The sequence below is a fragment of the Zonotrichia leucophrys genome, chromosome 5 (assembly GCF_028769735.1).
Source record: "Zonotrichia leucophrys gambelii isolate GWCS_2022_RI chromosome 5, RI_Zleu_2.0, whole genome shotgun sequence".
NCBI lineage: Eukaryota > Metazoa > Chordata > Aves > Passeriformes > Passerellidae > Zonotrichia > Zonotrichia leucophrys.
In genome coordinates this window covers 52,869,783-52,893,270 of record NC_088175.1, presented here as the reverse complement: position 1 = coordinate 52,893,270, position 23,488 = coordinate 52,869,783, and the positions used below count along the sequence as shown (strand labels likewise).

General features: G+C 41.7%; 1 long non-coding RNA gene across 1 annotated transcript in view; it reads left to right on the top strand.

Moving 5' to 3' along the window:
- The window catches only part of LOC135448779 (uncharacterized), a 34,747-nt gene extending 23,370 nt beyond the window's left edge, over positions 1 to 11,377 (top strand). Inside the window, exons 2-3 of the long non-coding RNA XR_010440573.1 lie at positions 4,233 to 4,436; positions 10,043 to 11,377. This is a non-coding gene — a long non-coding RNA (uncharacterized LOC135448779). The remainder of the gene's footprint in view (positions 1 to 4,232; positions 4,437 to 10,042) is intronic.
- The last annotated feature ends 12,111 nt before the right edge of the window (positions 11,378 to 23,488 follow it).

Here is a 23,488-nt window from a genome sequence, read left to right as displayed (position 1 = left end):
AGAGAGTTTGCTTGCCAGGCATTTTCTCTACTCCCTGGGCTCTGTTTCTTTATAGCCAGAGAAACACTTTCAGCCATATATCTTTAGAGCAATGCTAACACTTAGTGACCAGTTAAGTAAATCCCACTTGTTAAATTCTTGTGGCTGCATTATGCTGGGAGCCTTACTCTAAGGGCCCTGTTGTGTCACTGCTTGTTTTTTTCCACTTTAAATGAAGTGACTTGGATGGGATACGCAGATTGGTGATGCAGGAGAAATCTTCTGCAACTGGGAGGTGGCACAATGTGGCACTGGAGCTGTTACTTGCCTCCTCTGTGGAAGGTGCGATGCCTTGGGAAAGCTAGCCAAGAACAGAGCTACAGAATAAAGCAGGGATTGATTCAAAGCATCTCCTCCATGGATCCACCTTGGGCAGCACCAGAGCCCAGCCAGGGCTGCACCCAAGATGAACCAAAATGGCCCCAAAATGCAGGAGCGCTCCCGGGCTCTCTCCCTGGGATCAGTTCTGCTCCATGTGCACCTTGCAGTTCATTGTCCCATTCCAGCTTTAGCCCAGGCACTCCCACCCTGCTTGTTTTTCTCTCTGCAGCCCACGGGGTTTGTGCTCTGGGGCTGAGATTGGGATCATTTGTCCTTGGTGCCCAGCTGGAGCAGGAATTGTTTTGTCTCCCTGCTCTGTGCACAGAGCTCACCATCCCCGAATGTGAAGCCCAGACCCACCCCCTAAAGCAGCACAGAATGGGAAAAATAGAAAAGCTAAACCCTGAGGCATCAGGAGCAGTGCCTCACCTCTGTGAACCTGCAGTGCCCCCTTCCCTTCACAGTGGTGGACACAAATGTCCAGAAAAACCTGACACGTTCACCTTTGGAATTCCAGCTCTTCCTTGGGACACCACCTGTGCCCGCCAGTGTCTTTCTCCCAGACCAAAGAGACAAATGACTCCTCTGACCATTTGCCTGCCTTCTCCACAGGGAGTGTGTCCCTCCTGTAGCCCCTGCACTTACCAGCCCCTGCCTGCCTTCACAAACACCCAGGCACCACATTTATCTTCCCTTCTTCCATGGGATTGGGATGTGCTCCGGACTAAGGTGAGCACCTTACCTCTACAGGTATTATCTCTCTTATAATCCTGCAAAAAAAACCAAAATGCCCACAGTTTCTTGGTGTACCAGATCTCTCATTTCAATTACAAAATACTGTTCAGAAGCCATAGCTCAGGAGTTCTGGCCTAATTTCTCTCACAAATTGCTTGTACGAATTTCTCTCCCTGGAAAATTAATTGACCATAGAAGAAACTATTTTCCCTTGAGCAGGGACTATTCTGTTTCCTATGACGTTGCAGTAAGCTGTCTTTGGGCCAAATATTTAAAGGTATTTAGGTGCTTAAAGATGCAGGTAATGTGAATTTTCCAAAATACCTAGCTGCCTAATACACAGCGCTTTCAGTGGGAGTTGCCATCTCAAAGAGCTTCTAAAAATCCCACTGTGCACCCATCTGCTCCTTTGAGCACCTGAATTCCTTTAAAATACAGGTCCTTCCCTCCATCAGTGGAGACAAATTTAATTTTTCCTAATGTAGACGGAGCTTCTTAATACATTTTCTTGGATATTGCCTGCCACCTTTAGCTTATTTTCATTGTTTTGATTATGATGTCAAATGGAGTTGATGATCGTGTTTGTGCAGTTCCAAGCAGAGCGTGGGCACACAGCATCTATCCTTTATGACACCAACTTGGCACAGCAGCTGATGTTAATAAATCAGGGCTAAGAGGTTTGGAGGCAAGCAAACTGTCAGGAAGTTCCTGCAACTTTTTGCAGTGTTATTAAATGATCTGTGTTTTTGTTCTAACTTTTTAAAGCCTCTTGGAGGACCCGTGTTCTGTTTCTCATTAGTGGGTCTTTGATCCAGTGAAAATATCAGTCCCTTGAGTTAATATTTCATCTGACTGTAGGGCCATGTAATTTGCCACGACACTAAGTCAATAGGTCTCTGCTGGCTTACCCCAGCAGGACTTGTATGTGTAGGCAAAAAAAATTCTCTGCAAAACAAGAATAATGTGGGTCTAATCAAGAATTTATTTCTCTGGTTAACCAAAGGAAAAAAGCAGAGTGTGAACATCCGTCCATCTAGGCACAAAAGGGGCTTGAGGGAAAGAAAACATTTCACTTTGTATCAATTCACATTCTCAATTTAATACATGAACAGGAGTGTCAGGACGTGTACATCTTGCAGAGCTGCAGAAATAGCAGCAGATTGATCTATCATTATTTACTGGCTGGGCCGTGCTATCTGTGTGCTTTCTGTTCTAATGTACTTGGAAACCTCAGAGGGTCCTTCTGCATTAACCTCCACCTTCTGTCCTCAGCTCTCCCTCTGGCCACCCCGTGCTGCATCCTGAAATTTTAATTTCCTTGCACAAGGTGCTAGGGAATGAAAATAAGCATTTGTCTGCAGAGGGTTTGCTGAGTCTGGAATATTCAGTGTGGCTAAAGCTAATTTAAAAACAAGTGACTAAAATTGTGCTTTTACTTTTTAAGGCTTTTCCAGCAATATTTCATTCTGTGGTCTCCAAAGGAGTGAAGCATTTACGAATATGCATTAATCCTCACTGGGAATTGATCCAGAGCTTGTTTTAAGCATATGCTTAAGTGGTTTGTTGAACTGGGGCCATGGTGCCCAGACCCATCTCTGGATGAGATTTAATTGAGCAATGAGAACATTTGAATTCATTTACTTGTACTTGTGGGATTTGAAATAGATAGATTTATTTTTAAATAGTTATTGATGAGATTTACAAGGATTTGTGCGCATCTGATATTTGGATTCACTGTGAGAGAAAAGGTCTGATCCTTGCTATGACTTTGCAAAAAAAAAAAAAAAATCTCTTTAGTGCAATACCTGCCTGATATCATGTCTAAAAAACAAGCAAATATTTTGTTATATTTTCACTGTGCTGAAATAGACCTTTGTTGCGTGGCTTTTTCTTCTTGCTGGGTTTTGGTTTGAGATTTTTAAATTTTATTTAATTTTTAAATTTTTTTTTAATTTTAATATTTTTAAAAATTTGTTTAATTGTGTGACTTTCATTTTTGTCCTGGCTGTGTGAGGAGGAAGAGCCCTGGTGCTGTGGTTGATGTGTGAGCTCCTCACTGACCCGCTGCAGCTCATTCATGAGTTTTCAGCTGTGACAGGCTGAGTGCCCAGAGTGGTCACTGATTAGTCTGCCACTCCTAATATTCTCATCCCTGCAGTTATCAAGCAGCAAAACAGTGACAGGCAAATCCAGGCAGCGTGGGAAATGCAGAGTCTGAGAAATCAGGGACTTTGGCACCTCCTGAGCCCTCAGTGGCATTGGGTGTGATAGCACCACAGTCTGGAGCAGAAAAGGAACCGAGAACCTGGCAAATCTCACATTGTATTTGTGACTTTTATATTGCTTTTATATTTAAATTGTGACATTTATATTTATATTTATATTTATATTTATATTTATATTTATATTTATATTTATATTGTGGGGTTTATATTCATATCATTATATATGATGTAAATATAATATAGGGTATATAGAGAGGGTATATAATATATAAGGGTATATAGTATATATATAATATATATAATATATATTATATACCCTTATATATTACATATAATATATATATTCTATATATAAATATCAATATATATAAAAATATGTAAAAATATATATATTTTATATATATTTAACAAATTTTATATGTTAAAATTTATATATTTTATAAAATATATAAAAATATATAAAAATATATAAAATATATATATTTATATACCCTTATATATTATATACCCTATATATATGCCCTATGTTAGGGGGTAGGGGAAGAATTTCAGAGTCCTGGGTGGTTCCTCTGAGCTTGGTTTGAGGTGCTGAAGAGATCTGACCCTGAAATTTCAGGTCCACCTCCTGAACTCCAAAGTCTCTTTTCATCAAGACAAAGTTCTCAATAAAGTCACTGGGAGTTTTCCTCAGACTTGGGGATATCTGGATTTAATGGTCCTTTTTTTTTTTTTTATCAAGAAGATGGTTTAGAGCTTATTTTTCATCATAAATGGGAATTTGAGACCTCATGAAGACATGGTTTTATAGTAGAGGAACTCAGCATTTTCTGACTGATGTGTGATAAAATGAGATCTTTGATTTCCTGTTGGCAATTTTTTTGCACCTGTTTTTCTTTCCCATTATTTGTGCAGATTTGGATCCCACTCCTGCCATTGTCCTGATTTCTTGATGAGTTTCCAAGGAACATTTTTAATGTCTTGGGCTCCGTGAATTCCCTGGGCCAGTACCAAAGGCTGAGACGTATGCACTTGGTCATGACATTCACCTGGGATTTGCTGAAGCCAAAATTAAATCAGATAAAGCTCCAGGTTGAATCTGGGTCTCTTGTGTTTCAGGTGAATGTCTTTATTCCATATAGCTTTTTTTATTCTATATAGCTATATTTTTTATTCTATATAGCTTTATTCTATATAAAATAAAGACAGTAATGTCTTTATATTGTATAGCTTTTTTTTCTTTACATAAAGTTATAGTTCCAAAAAATATTTCTCTGACCTTCTCCCTACGAAAAAAAACATAGAATAGGAAAGGGCAGGATTCAATGAATTAGTATTTTCCAGAGATTTTTTTGTCAGAATACTCCTGATTGATTATAGTTGTTTTACTTAAAAGCTCCTTTGCTTAGGCTTGTGTCTAAAAATACAAATTCTCCTTAGAATATGGGAAGTGCCAGGTACTTTAACAAACAAGGAACATGCTCTGAAGTTCCACACACCTAAACAAGGTGGCCCAATGAATGTTTTATGGAGCAGAATTGGGAAAATAAGCACAGTAGTAATCCAGATGGATAAATGTAAGTCCCCTGGCTATGGAGAGCACTTCCCTGTGCTCTTGGCTGTCGTTTCCCCCTCCTCAGTGCAGTTTTTTAAGCTCTCTGGCACAGGGAGTTTCAGAGCTGTGCTAATGGCAGAGAGAGACAAATTCTCTGTGTTTTACCCCACCCAGGGCAATGAGCTCCCTCCCCATCCCTCTGAAAGCAGCAATACCTCAAACTCCAGGGCTGGTCAAATCTGTGAATATCTCTTTTTCTGGTGGAAGTTGAGGAGCAGTGTCCAGGCACCCATGTTTGATTCCATACCCTGGTGAACATCTGGATGTGTGGCTCTTGCAGATGTGCACATGAACCCCGTCCCCAGCACCAGCTGGAACCCAGGCTGGGTGGAAAACAAAATAAAACTGTAATCATTGGTCTTAAAACATTCTGATATGAGTTAAACCTTAACAACAACTTTCCCCTTTTACAACCAGAGATATTCCCTGTGTTTGGGGCAGGATGGTCGAGCATTAGGAAATTCCCTGTGTTTAGCATCTGAAGTAACCCTGTTATAAAATCAGTTTGCAAAAGCCTCCCAGCTTTGTGCCCAGGTTGTGTGGTGTGCTCCACAGCCCATCCTGCCCCTTTTGCTCCCTACAGCTCTCAGCCCTCCCCCTAAATAAGGGGAGGAAGGTGAGGCCAGTGATCAGGGTGGAAATCCTCAACTTGAAGAGTAAAGAAAAGAAATAAGACAGGAAAATTGGTAAAGTGTAGCAGGTCCCACATGGTTTGAAATAACCATTTTAAAATTACTCACCTGTGTGGGGAGACATGGGGATAAAATGAGTGTGGCTCTTGTTGATTTTGTGACCATTTATAAAGTGTTGTGGTAGCCTTAGAACAGAGGGTGCTCCGGAAAGGTTTGGGAGCAGGGAAAATAATGGTGCAGAATGTGGTGGTGGTTTGCCTTCTCCTTCCAGCTGTTGCTCTGGGAAGGGAGGCAGTCCCCATCTGCACATGCCTCTGGCCTGGAATATCAGGGACTTTGGGCCCAGGTGGCTGAATGCTCCCTCCAAAGCTCTGCTGTGCACCAGGAATGTTTCAGGATCCTCCTGCAAGCCTGAGTGCACTCGTAATTCTGTTTTTTAAAGACAAATCATTTCAAGTAGAGTGCATAGAGCTCATGACACAAACACATCTGGATTTCAGTTGTTGATGTGAAATATTCACAGTCCAATATGGTAGGAGCAGATGCTGGATTGACACTCATTGTAAATGTGAATGATCACATCACAAATCCCATATGTAGCTTAGTTGAGAGCAGGAAAGCCTACCTGCCCATCTCAGTTTTGCTCTGGGGTTAAAAATATTTGCTTGCACACCTGATGTTAGTCACCACTCCTTTTTTTAGGCGTAGGAGATTTTAATAAACCTCCAAAAGGTTTAGATGTGAACTGTGGTAGGAATTGAACTGACTGCCTTAATAAGAAGTGCTTGGTTTGAAATGAAACATAAAAAAACCTCTTTAAAATGTTGAACATTATCGTATTTTGTGCTTAGTAAGCACTGCTGCAGAGGTCAGTGGCATCAAACTTAATAGGTTGATCATTAAAAGGCATCAAGTGTCTGTGCCTTCTGCTGAGGTGTGTAGAGGCTGAAGAAATTTTGGTGCCTTTGAGGAAAAGTAGCTGGGGCAAGAAAAGTGCAGCCAAACAACTGAGAAAAGGCTCCACAGAAAGGTCATCTGATTTTCCACAAGCTTTTCACTCCCACAGCATTTTGAATGTGGGTTCTCTTGGCGTGAGCACTGCCTATATGGCCTTCTTTTGGTATTTACTGGTGTATCCACCAGCTGGAGGACCTTGAAAATTATTTTGGATTCTTAAAATGTGACCATCTTCCAGAGCAAAATGCTCCCAGACACAACAGCTGGGGCCAGAACTTTTGCAGAAGAAAAGCCCAGGTCCCCTTGTCCCCCTCTCAAAGCCTTGTTGGTTCTCTGGATATTCAAACCACGTTCTGTTGTTGGTGCAAGTCACAGTTCTCCAGCACACTGAGGGCTCCAAAGCAGGGTAACGACAATGTGGGATTTCAGTGTGTGACCAAGGATGAGAGAAAGGTGTCAGAAAAGAGATTAAACCACCAAGGAAATAATTAGGCACAAGCCGAAGGCAGAACCCTCATGCCAAGGTGTGGGAGAAAGAATCCTAGAGATTCAAGAGGGAGTCAAAGACAGGGTTAAACCAATGAAAATTGTGTTGGTCAGTGTTTTAAATAAAAGAGAAGTCAGGGCAAAAATGAGGAAGTTTTGAGGAAGAGCTGGAGTGCAGGGGTAGGAACAATCTGAGTGCATTAGGAAAAATGCACTGGGGAACACGGGCAGCAGGGAATTGTGGATGTTTTTATGTTACAAAGAGCACATCCTCAACTGAGCCAGCTCAGGGCTTAAAATGATTCAGCCTTCAGCTTAACTTCCTTTCCTAAGAGAGGATTTCATTTCTGAATAGGCAAACATTTAAAATTGTAAAGAAGAAAAAGCAAGTCCTTTCCTTGGAAGGATGGATGAAACATAAATCTTAAGCAGAACTATAAACTGTTGAGACAAGGCATTTTTGTTGGATTATGTAGCTCATATCAGATAGCAATAAATCAATCCTTCAAAGACAAAAGCCCATAGAAAGAAGAATAAACCAAAGACTCTCCAAATAACAAAGGCCAGATACACAAAAGTAACTAAGGAGCTGAAGAGGCAAATAGATGCCTGGCAGGATTTTAAATGGGATCATTCAGCACAGACAATCATCACCTGCTAGTGATTATTGGTGTCTTTGGGCTCCTTCAGGCCTAGACACTTCCTTGACTGAGGTTAAAATTCCCATCAGCATCAGGGAAATTTAACTCACAGCCTTTAAAATCTGCATGGTTGGTGCATCATCCCTCAGGTGAATGAAAACTTTACCTCGAGGATGGGTTTGACCTATTGTGAGCTTTCTCAGCACACATGTCTTAACATGGTTTTGTCTTTAATCACTTGGGTCGTGGCACTGAGGTGGGAAGTTCTGCACAGATTTATTTACCTTGCTTCCTGATCCAGGACTTCATAAAATAACAGATTTTTGAGCCAGACTCAAAATATTATTGGGTACGATGACAAAATTCTAGTAGTGGGTGTAAATCACTAATGCTAGTTAATGCTCACTAGCTCTCACACTTCAGAAATTAATTTTCTATATTTTGGGCAAAAAAGGCCCCATTCCAGTACTGGAAACAGCAAAATCCATGTCACACTCTGTGCCTGTACTTTGTACTCCCAGTCCCCTCTTGTTCAGATCATCCAGGCTTTTTACAGCATGCTCTGGCACGTTCCTAACCTGCACACACCTTGGCCTTCTCCCTGGGAATATCAAAGAATAAAAGGAGATTAAGACTTGGGACTCGTCCTGACTCACAGGCAAACAGTCAGAGAAGCTGGGAAGGATTTTATTTCCAGGTCCCCTGGCTGGAAGTACTGGGGACAGCCCTGTGCTGGTAGCTACGTTTTCATCCAGATTGAAATTTGGCTGCTTTGTTTGTTGATATTAAATAAAAGGATGGCTCAAGTCTGAAACTGTTGGGGGTGTGTGCAGGAAAGGGATTCCTGCCCTTCCTGAATCAGAAGAAGTAAATGTAATGCAGATAAATAAGAGAGGGGGGAAAAAAGAAGAAAACTTGCTATACATCTGTTTTAAAAAGACAGGCAAATAAACACTGAGGGCACAGAAAATTACCAGAACATGCCAGACATGGGGAATAAAAGGCAAGCAGGCAATGTTGCTGCTGGAACAAGCAGAGATGTGAAAAATGTAGGAAAATTTGCAAGTCTTTATTTGCCACTAGTCTGACAACAGATGATGATGACATATCTGTGAACATATGTTATGAGAAAAAGGGCTACTATCACAAGCTATGCAGTGATTGGGTCATTGATTATTTTTAGCTCCAGTTCTGGTTCTGGTTGGCCTCTATATCATCTTGAGTTAGTTCAGTCTCCCCATGGAATTCTGTTCTGCAGAATACTTTAAATGCATTTATTGAGAAAGGAGCCCTGGCATTTGAATACAATATAATTATGATTGTGATCCAAGCCTATACAATTTTAGGTTTGCTTCATCAAAGATTAATATTCTGTTTCTTGGACTTTGCACACTTCCAGAGTTCAGCTGGAAAAAATATCAGAGTGCATATCTTACAAGTGAAATGGTACTTCTGTGTTCTCCTCTCCCCTTTGGCAGCAGAAAAGTGCTTTTTTCCATTCCACATCTTATGACATGCAGTACTTAAAACAGGGCAGTGTGGAAACACCATGAGAATAAGTCTTCCTGCCTCGGTTCAAAATACACTTACCTGTTTAAAACAGAAAAATATGCTTTTCCAAAAGCTTGTCCATACATTAATCCTGCCCAAGGGCACTTTTAGTATGTGCTTTCACTACTTACCTGCCTGTTATACACAAGTGCTTGCTTTGGTATTGCTTAAAAAGTGAATTTTTTTACTAATTAGGCAAAGACTGGACAGTGCAGCAGGAGATTGTCCACCTGCTACTCCTGATAATTTTTTCTTAAAGGAAACACCTCACTGATGCATTCCTTTCCACGGATCTCCCCCAGCATGGTGATGTATTTTTGCTCTTACTGCTGTTACAATCCCATTTCCCCCCCCTCTTTTTTAATTAGACCCCCTCAGCAGAGGAAGGGGTAAAAACTAAAAAAGAAGGTGCTGTTTGCAAATGGCAAACCAGTCCGTGGGGACTGCTGGGATTTTAAGGGCAGCTGCTGTTCAATGTATCTGGTGTGTCACTTTCTGTTCTGTGCCACTGTTTTATTGCTGCTGTGGGAACGGAGCAAAAATAGAGGCTACTGCAGTTGTGTTGAATAACCATCAACGTGATCCTAGCCGATGTGTCAGTCCCTCACTGGGCACAAAAATGTCCAGATTTGATCCCCACCACCCACCCTGGCCTGGAAATGAAAACAGCAACATGCTAAGTAACTACAGAGCAGCATCATTAGCTGATGCACAGGGATGTGTTAGTGCTGCTGTGCATGTGTGGGTGTGAGAATGCCCCTACATCTCCAGAAAGGCTGCTGTAAGTAAATAATTCATAAGGTGCATGCAGTGTATTTAAATGTTAAATACATTGCCTTTCAGATTCAGTGCAACAATTGAAACCTGCGTTTGGCTACCGCTGCTGCATCTTTAAAGCGAAATCGCAAATTTGAAGTGAAATCCACAGCGTGGAAATGCTGAGTAAAAACCACCCAAGCCCTAGTTTTTGATGGATCACCTAAGCTTGACAGCCTGGCCCTTTGTGGAGCTCAGATTCCCTTCCTCCCATGCAGGAGTGCTGCGTGTTTCCATTTGAGTGCAGAGTTTTGCCGTCAGGAGTGCTGACTCACGGGACAAGGAGGAAGGAACATTTCTGGCCAAAAGTGGTGTGGATTTGCCCTGCTGTGACTTCCCATGCCCTGTGCCCCATGTCCTGTCCCCAGGCACCCTCACCTGCTGCTGGAGAGGAGCCCAGGGCAGTTGGACACATCCCACAGCTGCTGTGCTCCACGCTTGAATCCACCTGCAGCGTTTCACCTCTCCTGCCTCTTGGGCACCAAAAGTTTATCCCACATCAGGCCAGGGTGCCTTGAAGGACCAGGTGAGCTAGGAGAGCAGTTGCCCCAGCCATCCACAACCAGCTGGAAGGCTAGGTGGTTGAGTTAAGCAGGTAAATCCCCTGGGCTCCCATCGGGAATGGGGGCAGATGCAGTCCAGAGGACAATTCCTGAACTGGTCGGTGAATTCCTGGATAGGTAAGTACCTTAGGTAATGTAATAAATGAGATCTCTCAGCAGCCTGTCTCTCACAGTAAAAAAGAGAGAGTTCTGCCTGTGGCTGTCTGTAAGATAACCATGTTCTTTGAACTTTCCTGTTATTTACATACAATACACTTTTCTTTGTCCTTTTGCGCTGCAACTTAACAGAACCAGCTGAAGTACCCATCCAGAAAAGCAGCTGTCGAAATTGCCCGTCCTCTTTCAGAAGCAGCTAAAAGCAGTACCTAAACCTGTAGTAGCATGCGATTTCTCTGAGGAGGAGATGGAAAAACCCCAATTTTGAGGCTCTGGGAGCCCGGCCGGGCTTTTGTTCTCCCCAGGGCGCAGCAGCGCTGCTCCTGAACCAGCCGCGTTTCCCCGACAGATGGCACTGCCTTTCTCTCCTACTTCGCCCAAAGTTTAAAAACATTTCGTTAAAAATAGCTGCCCCACATTCTTAATTGGCAATCCTCTTTCTGTTTATTGTTAGGCACAAATCAAACGCTGTTTAGCTCTTGGGCGAGCTGGATGCACAATACATAAAACCATAATGTGAGACACGCAGATTTTCTTATTCTGTTCTGTATCTGCTTGCTACAGCAGAAAATACTGAACAATTTGTGGTTTGTCACTAATTTAGTTCTGATAAAATGTTATTTTTTCCGTCATGAAGATAGAACCACTTTGTTTAGTCTTAAAACTTGCTGTGTTGCCTGCACGTCGCCCCTGTTTTCACATAAACGAAGCCAATGTTATCCCAGCATCTCTGGACTTCAGCTACAATAATGGAAGGCATTTGAAAACGCCCTGAATCAGGGTTCAAACTCTTCTGTGCTGGCTGTTCTTTCTTATGTGAGGGGATGGAGGCCTCACAGTGAGTCCTGGGGTACTGAGGGCTTGCAGTGTCCCTGGGCCGAGGCATGGGAACGCTGCAGGAAAACTGGGAGCACTGCAGGAAAACTGGGAGCACTGCAGGAAAACTGGGAGCTGGGAGCACTGCAGGCTCCAGCACACCCCTTCTCCTTCTCTGACCTCCCCTGGTCCCAGGGTGATCCTCCACAGCTCCTTACCAGGGTCTCCTGGTGCCAGCTGGGCTCCTGCAGGGAGCTGGGGGTGATCCTCCCTCTGCTTTCTCCTCAGCCAGCAAATCCTTCCTGTGGCCTCTTCTGGGACCCCTCTCACTGCTGCAGTTCCTTGGGCTGTGCTGGGCAGGAAGGCCAAATCTCTCTTTTACCAAAGGAAATCCTGCTGGCCTGGCTCTCTCCTGGTTCGGCCTGCGCCCCGTCTCGCTTTCCGCGCTCGCGCTGCTCACGGTGGAGCAGGAGGAACGCGTTTTGTTTCGTTGTGCTTTTATTTCTCTGCCTGCTCCTGCACATGGACAGATTGCCAGCCAGCTGCCCACGGCTCCGGCCCCTTCCACCTCCCCCCTCAATGGCCACAAACCCAGTGGAGGTCCTGATCCACACAGGAGCTCTGTTCCCGACCGGGGCTCTCCCAGCTCTGCCCCAAACACGTTTTGTGTGCGCTCCAAGGCCTTTTAGCACAGATGCATGGGAGAAATTCCTTCTAATATGCATTCACATGTCTCTCTCTCTCTCTCTCCAGTGACCTTTATTTGCCATCTCCTTGCCTATTTAGTTCATTTATTCGACCCTTCTGAAGTGGTTCGTAATATTCTCCTAATACTGGACAAGTCTCAATAATTGTATCAAATTCCAGTGGTATTGGCTGAATTTTTAAGCCCCTTCTCCTGTTTGCTAACATATTAAACAGTGCTGTACCTAACACAGTTCTTTGAGTCATTGTCAAAGCAGTTGAAAGCCTTTTCTTCTTCTTCTTCTTTGGTGATTTTTACTTCCCAAGTTGGTTTTGTTCCCTTTGTCACTTTTTGTGATGAAGGCTATCAGCTGTTTTTAGAAAGAGCAGTAGAATAATCAGATGTGCTTGCACTTGAGGCAGTTTACATTCTGAGCCTCATTTTCTTTTTAAAAACTCTGCACCATTCTCTCCCTTTTATATAATGATGGTCTGGTTCTTTTCATACTTTATTTTTGTTTTAAGAGATTTGTTTGCCTGGTGGTAAACTGCAAATTTCAAGGCTGGCTCAACATGTTTTTTAAAAGCTAATACTCACATAGCAGCTTCCAGCAGCTGATGGTAATGGGCAAGGATGTAGGGGTTTTTAATTAGTTACTCCAATGCTTCCTTGAAAATATTTGCATGCACACAAGCCAGTTCTGGAGATCTGTTGCTCCTAAATGCAAATGTTGCAGCACTTACTGCCTTGATAACAGTCTTTAATATTGATTTTTTTTTTTTCACATGGGAGAATAGATGTGCTGAAATGGCAGCTTAAAATCCTCTTTTGAATACAGGTGTGAGTGAAATATTTGGGATTTTTGAATACATCATCTTTAAATGCTCATTTGTCCCTCCTTCAGTCCTCCTGCTTCTTGGCTCTGTGTCTCTCTCTGTGTGCAGGTAAAAAGTGTTGCTTCTTTTCACAAGCAAACAGTCAAAAATATTTTTTTCCCAGACCTAATTTCTATCCTGCATTTTTTAAGACAACAGCATGTGTGGTTTTGTTTCGGTTTCACCTGCTTTGAAGATAACTGGTAAACAGCTGACCATGTCAACACAAACATTTATTTTCCCTTGACTTCTGTTTCTTCTTTGTGTCAAAATATTCATAGTCTAGTGAATGTATTATGATTTTGAGGCTTTCTGGTTATTAAGAACCTCTGGTGTTATTTCCTGCATCATGCCAGCCATGTGATTTCAGCCTCAGGTCCCAGACAAGCTGCAGTGCATCTTTTGTAAAGGCACTCATCCTTACTGGAAAGACATCAGCTTATTACATTGCTGCTCTCAAGCACTTAATTTTAACCTAATACTTTACTTTTTAAAAGATCAGATTTTTTTTTTTTTTTTGGTTTTTTGGGTTTTTTGGGGTTTTTTTTCCCCCAACCTGCATTTGCTTACCTTCTCTTTGTTAATTACTTACAGTCGTGGCTTTGCTGGCTAATTACAAATTCCCCTGGTGTCAGGAATTTTGCTCCCAGCACTCCACTGACACTGTGGTGAATTATCCCTGCCTTTTTTGGGGGGGATGCCTGGTGCAGTGTGTTATGCACAGGTGAGGATTCCACAATTGCCAATAATTTCGTGACTCATTTTGATCCCTTTGCAGCATCCCAGAATCACCATTATTAGAAAATTGGGTGCCAGGAGTGGATGCAGGAGTGCAGTGAGACACACCTGTAATATCATGGCCTCCTGCATAATCATGCAAGTATTGCATTAACCTTAGCCCATAGATTGCATAGGGAATTCATGGTAAATTGATTTTCTGAAGTCCTTTTCAGTGTCACTGCATTTCAGGATATGGTATTCTGTGTTGTTAGTGTGACCTACATTCTATCTCCTGACATATCTGACTTGGTGTCAGCCTGTATTAAAACCTTTTTAAAGATATTACTTCATTTTACAAGCTGATTCAAACAGCACATTATAACTGACCAACCCCAAACTCTCCAATTGCTATTTGACCTTTTTTTGGTTTTTAAATATACCTTTACAGTGGCCAGTTTAAAATATTTGAAGTATTTTCTTTCCTTGATATTTTCATAAATGCAAAAGGCATTTTTTTAAAAAATACTAGGAACACTGGAAATGCTACTACATGCACCCATATTCATACATGATGACCACCAGAAGTGCTTTTTCAGGTTTTAATATGTTTTACTGTTGCACATTTTTAACAGTGTTGTTCTTTAACAGAATATAATGCAAAAACTCTCAGAAAATATGAATCCAAAATGTAAATGCAATTACCTTTTTAACAGCCAAATATTTTGAGAGATGAAAAAATTTACATCAGCCTTGTTAAAAAATATATATATTTTATGTATATTCTATATATATTTTAAATTTATATATATTTTTATATTTATATATTTTATAGAAATATTATATATTCTATATATGTTTATTTATTTATTTATTTATATTTTTGTATATATATTTTTTTATATGCTTCCCATATACTGACTAGGCAGTATGACCTCATTTTTCAACTTCTCTTTTTTTTTATCACAACCTGTGGTAACTTCTCCAAAGGGTCATCTTAGCTCCAGTTTCTTATCCCAATGGTTCTGTGAATTTCTCTCTGCCTGCAGCTCCTTCATTTTATCTGGGTAAAAAGCTGATTTGGCCACCTTTTACTCCACCTACTCTGCAGGTTGTATTTAAACCTTTTCCCTGACCACATAAATTCAAATGGCTACCAAATCCTTTTTCCCCTCCTTCTCTAAGTCCCGTGCCATGAGCCACCATCAAGACTGGTTTTCCCCGGGTTTTCTTGGGGGTTTTTTTGGTTTTTTTTTTTTTTAATCTTCTCTCATGACTACAGTCTGTGAAAGAATTCCATAAAAATCTCTTTAAAATTCCCACCAGAGAAGAGACTTTATCACCCATCCTGCAGAGGGGTTCACTGGGGTTAGGCACAGCTTCTTTATTTTCTCAGAAGGAATTTGAATTCTGAGCAGTTCCTGATTCAGTAATTAATAAATGAGAGCACCCTCCACTTTTCCACCTCTGTTTGGAAAAGCACAGGGTTATTTTCACACAGGTATTTATGGTTTTTTTCTGATAGCTACCTGTCAATTGACAGATGAACTTTTGGATTAGTGAAGCCCTCAGAAGGAGAGGCACCCGCCCAACCTGTTCATTGTTTTTTTAACGATAACACAAGAGCCTTGGCAAACCAGTGTTTCCTCGAGGAACATCCAAATATCCACTGACTCAAAAGATCAAAGAAAAGAGCATGGGCAGGTTATGTGGGACTCTGTTCTTGCACAATTATTGGCAGCTTTTCTGGATCTCTGTGCACCAGACAAGGACCTGCTTGCTTGATTCTGTAAGCAAGGATTAAGGGTAATAATTCCTACTTAGAAGACAATTCCAGATGCCAGTGAAGTCACCTCAATTACTGGCTGCTAAATTAATTACTGGCTGTTGTATCAAGGCCCTGTCTTTTATTTTTAATAAAATTTGTTTCACCAGGGAAAAAGTAAGAAAAACAAGGCAGTTTGCAGTGATCACATTGGGTTTGTGAGAGCCAGGCTGGGCAGGGACTGAGGTGGCCACAGGCTGTGGCATCCTGGCTAGGATTTTGCAAATGCACAGCAAACTGTGGCTGCACATTGAGTGAAGAGATGCCTCAAACCACTGTGGGTTGAGGAGGAACAGCACAGTTTGCCAGGACAAAGCAAAGGCTGAGGAGGAGCCCAGCTCCTGGCAGAGGTGCTTTGAAACTCTCCAGATGTGCTGCAGCTGCCTCGAGAAGTGTCTTATGAAAATATTGGGCTGTTCAGCCTAAACATATCTTTTAAAATTTTCCTTTCAGAAGAGAAGAAGTGCTGTGCTGACCATGCATGAGGAAGCCAGTCTTGTTGCTAATGGATACAGGATAAAGTGTGAGGTGATATTTGTTCAGCTGAGTCACTTGCAGCCAGAGGTAAGTGACAGTTCTGGGAAGTAATAAGCTGTCATGTAGTGTTTCTTAAATGCATGGATTTTTCTGAAACCCTGTTCAAGGGGTCAATAGCAGAGCAGATGCAATTGTCTGCTGTAACACAGAGACCTCGAGAGTCAACTCTGCATTTCCCTTTATTTTCATTCCCCTGAAGTGGTAAACTTTGAGAATTTCCCCACAGAGCAAAGGAACTATCACTAGATGTTGGGGATAAGAATTGCCTGTTTAGTTTTAGAAATTATCTTCTGTATTATTATATTTTATTCCACCTGTTTATTTTGTCGTTTTGTTACACATTATTCCTTGAGAAAGCAGTTTGCTTATTACTACTACCATTTGTTAGACAATGAAATTTTAATTTTTATTTGGATTTTTGTCCTAGTGGTGTACTTGCTAAGTACAATTTACTCACAATCAAGGCTGGTCAAATCTAACTGTCAAAATCTATGCTAGGTACAATTCTAATGTGCCCTCATTTTGCATCTTGTGTTTGGTTGATTTCTGTGTTTCAAAGGGGTCAAACTAGGGAGGTATAAGGAAATACAACAGAGAGAGAGAGAATAAATAATCCAAACCCTTCAGAGGATGCACTAAAGGGAAAAAGACAGAGATGTGCACAATAATGAGTGTCATGGAGAAAGTGATTAGGGAGTGACTAATGCATTGTTTCTGACAATACAGGACCTAAGGGGGTTCCAGCGTTATAATCACACAGGGAATTTAAAGCAAACTTTTGTCATGCAGGGCATAATTATTTTGTGGAACTCGTTGCACAGGATGTTACAAGTTCAGAAAAATCAGATATATTACTGAGGCTAGGTCCATGGGGGACTATTAATGTGATGGAACAGTGGCAAGCTCCAGTTCCAAGTGCCCTGAGCAGCTGATTGCTGGAAGCTGAGAGGGTGTGCACAGGGATGTCATTGTCATACTTTTTGAAAAATCTCTTTGCTAAGATTTCTTCTCCTGGGAAGCTGGGAAGCCTCAGAGAAAAAATGAAAACAATAATTATCTGATTTGCTTCTCCTGTGTTTTGCTGCTTTGGAATGTGGTTTGGACATTGTTTACCAACTGGTCATTGTTTGATTGGTTTCATGTGAATTGTTTTAATTTAATCACCAATCACAGCCAGCTGTGCCGAGGCTCTGTAGAGTCACAAGTTTTTCATTAGTATCTTGTTAAGCCTTCTGTCTGTATCCTTTCTCTATTCTTTAGTACAGTTTTAGTATAGCATCATAACATAACATAACATAACATATAACATTAGCTTTCTAGGAACATGGAGTCAGATTCTCAATTCCTCCTTCATCCTGGGGACCCAGGAAATGCCACACTGAAGTAAAACAACAATATGGTAGCCAGATACTGCAAGGCCTCCTGGAGTAGGTAAATATGAAATAAATATGGTAAATATGAAATTTCTCCCCCTGAGTCATGAAAAGGATTCAGGAAGGATTGTGTATGGAGAAGTGATCAGCATGGAAAGGAAGAAATCTCCTCCCTTCCTCAGTAAGGAGGGAACACAGCTGTCTGCCCTGGCTCTCTGTCTAGAGACAGACTTTGTCCTCAAAAAATGAGAAGGCATTTTTTCTGCTGAGATACTTAATGCTTAACAGCATGGCATAAACTCATCTCTCACTCACAAACCGAATTCAGCAGACACACACTAACAGGTCCCAAATGGGCAAGAATCAGGTGTAGGAAAGACCTGTGAAATCCTTTGGCTTTGGCAAGAATTGATGGGTGGAACTTGTTTGTCCTTTTGTGATTGTTAAATAGAATCACAGAACTCATGGGCTGGTAAGGATCATCTTGTCAGGGACAGCTCCCACTGTCCCAGGTTTCTCAGAGCCCCATCCAGCCTGGCCTTGAACACTTCCAGGGATGGGGCAGCCACAACCTCTCCAGGGAAAACACTCAGTTGTCTCACTGCCCTCATAGTGAGGAAACAGTTTTTGCCAAATTTATTTGCCTTGCAAAATACAAAAGCAAATATTAAATTGGTACATTTATTTAAAAATTACTTACAAGAAGCTCCGGTTAATACAGCTGTGCATTTTACTTCTATATTAATGGTCACATATTTATGTTTTGTAAATCTCATGACTCTAAGTGTGTTGAGCTAAGTATATATTGAAGGTATGTATTCTAAGTATATTGAAAGTTATTGAGCTACAGGAAATTCTGAGAGGGGGTTTGAGTGCTGTAAAAAACCTGTGGAATTCCCTTCCTCAACCATGGTTCTACCAGAAGGGTCAGCTAGAATGTGATTGCAACAGTTTCACTTTAAAATCCTCTAAATGCATATGAAAATCAAGATGATAACATCTGCAATGCATTCCATCTTGTGCAGAAACAAATACCTACGTGCATTTAAATCATAGAAAAGAGCATGACTTTAATATTAGATTTCTGTAATCACAACTGTAAAAGCCCTTTTGTACATAAACATAATAATAATGGCTGAGATTGCTCCCCAGAAAGCAGAGTTTCTCTCAAATCCTCTGTTCATTCCTGTAAAAAGAGTCAATATGTAACAGCTGTATATGCTGTTATATGTATATATGTGTGTGTATATATATATGCGTATGTATATATATATGTGTGTATATGTATGTATATATATCTCATATGTATATGTCTGTAAATGCATCTCTGAGCTGAAATTAGCACCTTGTATCACTGGATTTCATTTTAAAAGGGCTTTCCAACAACCTATCAGGTATTTAAAGAATGCACAGTGCAGTTGTAATGGTACAGGTTGCTTATTTATTTAACTTGAAAGCCTCTCTCAGCTCCCCATATCTATTTCTGTGTGTAGGAATTATGAGACCTTGAATAATGAACGTGTTATTTAAATTGTGCTGTGACACTACATAATGCTGAGAAGTCATTTTACACAGTTCACTATTCTCACAGTCAATGGTGCTTGACTTGATTGCCAGTGCCTCATAGCCAGAGCAGATCTGGGCAATGTTTTAAATTTGTTAAAAATCAGTTAGACAAAATTGTCTCGAATGAAATAGAGCAGGCTGGAGAGCTTATTCCTTCTGATAGTCTCCTAAATGAGTCTTAATTGTCATGCTTAAAATTTCCATCATAAAGTACATTTTTTATTAAAAAAATTTAAAAAAAAGAAATAGAAGAGTAAAGGAAGCTTAATGTTCTACCTGGTCTCTGCAAAACAGTAGTGGAAAAGGCAAACTCAACCTCCTTAGGTTTCTAAACCACAATTCAGGACAACCATGGTTAAGGAAATATTGTGCCCAAAATTTTTCCATCATGAATAAGGAAAAGGTGAGCAGAGCTAAATTCTTCCTGTGCATCTTCACTATGCTGGGATCCAGCAAGTGCCCTGCTACAGCTCCAATCTGCCTCCCAGAACTGCTTTTACCCTCCAATATTGATTTGTTCAGCAATGCTACTTTGGCTTTCCCAGCATCCACCATGTACATTCTCATGAAGTAAGAAATGCTTTGCTAGGACAGCACATCACATCCTGTGTGACAAAGCACTCAGAGGTTCACTTCCAGCTTCTGGGAGCCTGGGAAAGGCAGATTTTAACGTATTGGGGGCAGGGGAAGCTTTTCTTTGAGCTGGTTTGCCAGGGCTGGTGTGCTCCTTGTCACCTGGGAGTGGGCATGGCCATGTCAGAGTAGAGCAGAGGAGAAAAACTCCACAAAGTTCCTACCTCCAGGCTGTAAGACTCACTTGAAAGGCAGCTCTGAAACCCAGCCTTGCTCAGATCAAGGCAGGATCACACTGAAATGTCACTAAAAATGAGGTTGCCTTTGGAGCGTGCCTGAATGTTCTGGGACGCAATCAGAATTTCTCTTGGGAATGGTTTGGCCCAGTGTCCATGGAGGTTTTCAGGTTTCACAGCTGTATCTGAGGGCTCAAATCTGTGATGTGGGTCAGGGCTGGCTGCAGACGTGTCACCTATATGTCTTCTTCTTTTTCAGGCATTTCTTATAGGTTTTGATACCCTCCTCTTTGCTTGTCCATTCTCTTCATTCCATGAACCATGAATAATCCATGTGTTTTCTTCCCCACACCTTTTTGATCAATTTAACTATCTAATGAGGTCTTAAAGATTCCTTTCTTTCATTTTGTTATTTCAAGATACTAGAGTTCTTGTGACATGGATTTGAAGCAGTTTATGATCAAATAGTATTTTTTAATTTGTCCTGATTCATGTGAAAGTAATTTGAATCCACATTAGTATTCTATGAACTGATCATTAACACTTTTCAACTGATTTAGTAAACATATATTGCTTCCAAAATAAATAGAAACAGGAAAGGAGTACAGTTAGTGTAGCTGAAGCATGAAAACATACACATTAACATGCAAGGCAAAACTCCAGTGTTGAAATGGGGCAGCACATTAAGGTTATTTTTTCTGGCCATGTTTTCACATCTCCAGAGGATCCTTAAAAACAATGCAATGAACATCCCAAAGTACGTCTTTTAATAATTCTGCCTCGTACGTCGCTACAAAATGGTGAACTGGGTGTGGTAAATGAATTGTCACAGCTCCCCTGAAAATATTGGGTGGTCAGGAGAAGATGCCATGGTGAAGGTAAAGATCACATCCTCCAAGGGGCTTGGCTCTGAGATAAGCCCATCAATATTTGCACAGCCCTTTGGGCATACCAGGCTTCTCTAGGGGCAGAATCTCTCTGTCATAGAGGAAAGCCAGGCCAGCTCTGATCCACAAGCCATGAAGTGACAAATTGCTGTGTCCAAACCCACCCACCAGGCTACCTCAAAGCGTGGGGCTGTCAGTGCTGGGCTGGTGCAGCTCTAATCTGTGCTGGGCCCTGTGCTGAGAAACACACAGCCCCCAACAGAGTGGAATTTATTCCTCTTGTGTCATCTGCTGCTGAGTTTCACCTGAAACAGAAGTAAAGATCCTTGGAAATGGGCTCTTCCCTCAGAAGCTGAATTTTTACCTCTTGTGATGCCTTGAACAGGCTGCCCTAGAGCAGGGGCTGGACAGAGCTACAGAATAAAGCAGGGATTGATTCAAAGCATCTCCTCCATGGATCCACCTTGGGCAGCACCAGAGCCCAGCCAGGGCTGCACCCAAGATGAACCAAAATGGCCCCAAAATGCAGGAGCGCTCCCGGGCTCTCTCCCTGGGATCAGTTCTGCTCCATTTGCACCTTGCAGTTCATTGTCCCATTCCAGCTTTAGCCCAGGCACTCCCACCCTGCTTGTTTTTCTCTCTGCAGCCCACGGGGTTTGTGCTCTGGGGCTGAGATTGGGATCATTTGTCCTTGGTGCCCAGCTGGAGCAGGAATTGTTTTGTCTCCCTGCTCTGTGCACAGAGCTCACCATCCCTGAATGTGAAGCCCAGACCCACCCACTAAAGCAGCACAGAATGTGGAAAATATAAAAGCTGAAACCTGAAGCATCAATAACCATTGAGAATAAGGCTGAGGGAACCCTCTACTTCTTCCTTAAAAAAACAAAAAAAGGTAAGGGCCCATTTTGAAAGATTTGTCCAGTTAGCTCATCTAACACATTCTGCTCTACCTGTGAACTACCTACAAGACTATTGAATTTAACAATCCTCCTAGGGCTGAGGCATTAGGAAAATGTTGAGTTGCCCAGCCCTGCTAACAGCATGAGGCTTCTGAGTGTTTCCACAATCAGAGACACACAGCAAACTAACAGAACATAGGTGCCTCTTGCTTTGCTGACTTGAGCTCTGTTTCTGGCAAGCTCAGTCTAGGTTCTTTTTGTAGATCAAATGCAAGTGATTTGCTGAAATCTGTGTGAACTGATACTTTGGATAAAGCTGGGAATGGAGCACCTATCCCCACACCTCTGGGAAATTCAGCCTCGGGCAATTTGGTGAGTGAGGAGTGCTTATTGCTGGGAAGGAGTATGTTAAACCTCAGCTTGTACTACTTGGGCATCAACTCTCTCTGAAGTCTCCATAATAACTGTTCTGTGAAGGCTGGAGAGGTATTTGGTGCTAGGCAGCTCTCTGGCAGCTCCCTTTGTGTGCAGAAGGGAGAAGGACATCATACTTGTATTTCCAAGCCTTGTGGGGTGGTCCCATGCTGCTAAAATGGAAACTTTTCCTAGCAGGTTTCAGGAGGGATGCTGACAGCAGCTGATGGACGTTTGGCACAGCTCAAGGACAGAAGGGGTGACAAAGGTGACAATCTCCTTCCCACCTGGCTGGGGCCAGCAGCTCCAGTGCTCCAGGACAGGCAGCGCCTCCTTGGCTTTGGATTCATCTGGATTGAAAGGTACCGAGAAGATTTGAATTCAGCCTCATACCTCATGCTGGGAGAATGATTCAGCCTAGATCTGCTTCTACTTACACTATTCTGCTGTAATAGCTTCTAAAAGATCTTGTAGGAATATGGTAAATACCTGCAGGGCCACACATGGGTCTGTTTATCAAATCTCTCAGGGTCAGCCTTGTCACAGTGAGGTGTATTCCATATTTTTCCTTTCTGCTCTGGTGCATCACTGCTAATGGAGTATTCCCTTGCCAGAGAAACCAAGCACCTTCGTTTGAAATCTTAAATTCTGGTTCCAGGTTAAAGCAAAGATTTTTGCAAATGCTGCAAACACTATTGCTGACTGGCAGCTATGTCTCAGCTGCACATATGGAAAGATGGAAATTTTTAGTGAAGAGGCATAAAGTGCTTCTTGAAGCAGAGATGTGAGTTCACATCAAATACAATGTATGCAGGGGGTCCTTTATTTTTATTTTTTTTAATTTTTTTTGCACTGCATTATAGAAAAAGGTTCATTATAGATTATAAGTAGTAATGATATGGACCCACACTCTTGTGGGTTTAGTTCTAACTGGAAATGCACTGAGCCACCAAAAATGATGCACCCCAGCCAGCTTCCTTGGGACTGTGGTTGTCTTCTCCATAAGTGCATCTTTAACCAACAGCATATAAAAAGAGCAATGATGACATCCAGAGGACAGATAGTTTAATCATAGGTACTGTAGGTATCCCCAGCAAATTTCCTGGGGATATATCTCTCACCTATTTTTTTCTGTTTAAAGTCTGTTCCTATTAAATCAGTTATTGACAGCCTGCTGAGCTCCTTTAAATCATCGTTTTTATGAAACTGACCTTGTAAAGTTGAGAGATTCACCCCCAGTGCAAAAATTACATATATATGATAAACTTTTATTAGTTTCATGATTTTTTGTGTGCATTATCATTCTATGTTTTCTCTGAGTCCACCTGCAATGTGAAGCATTGCCTTAAGC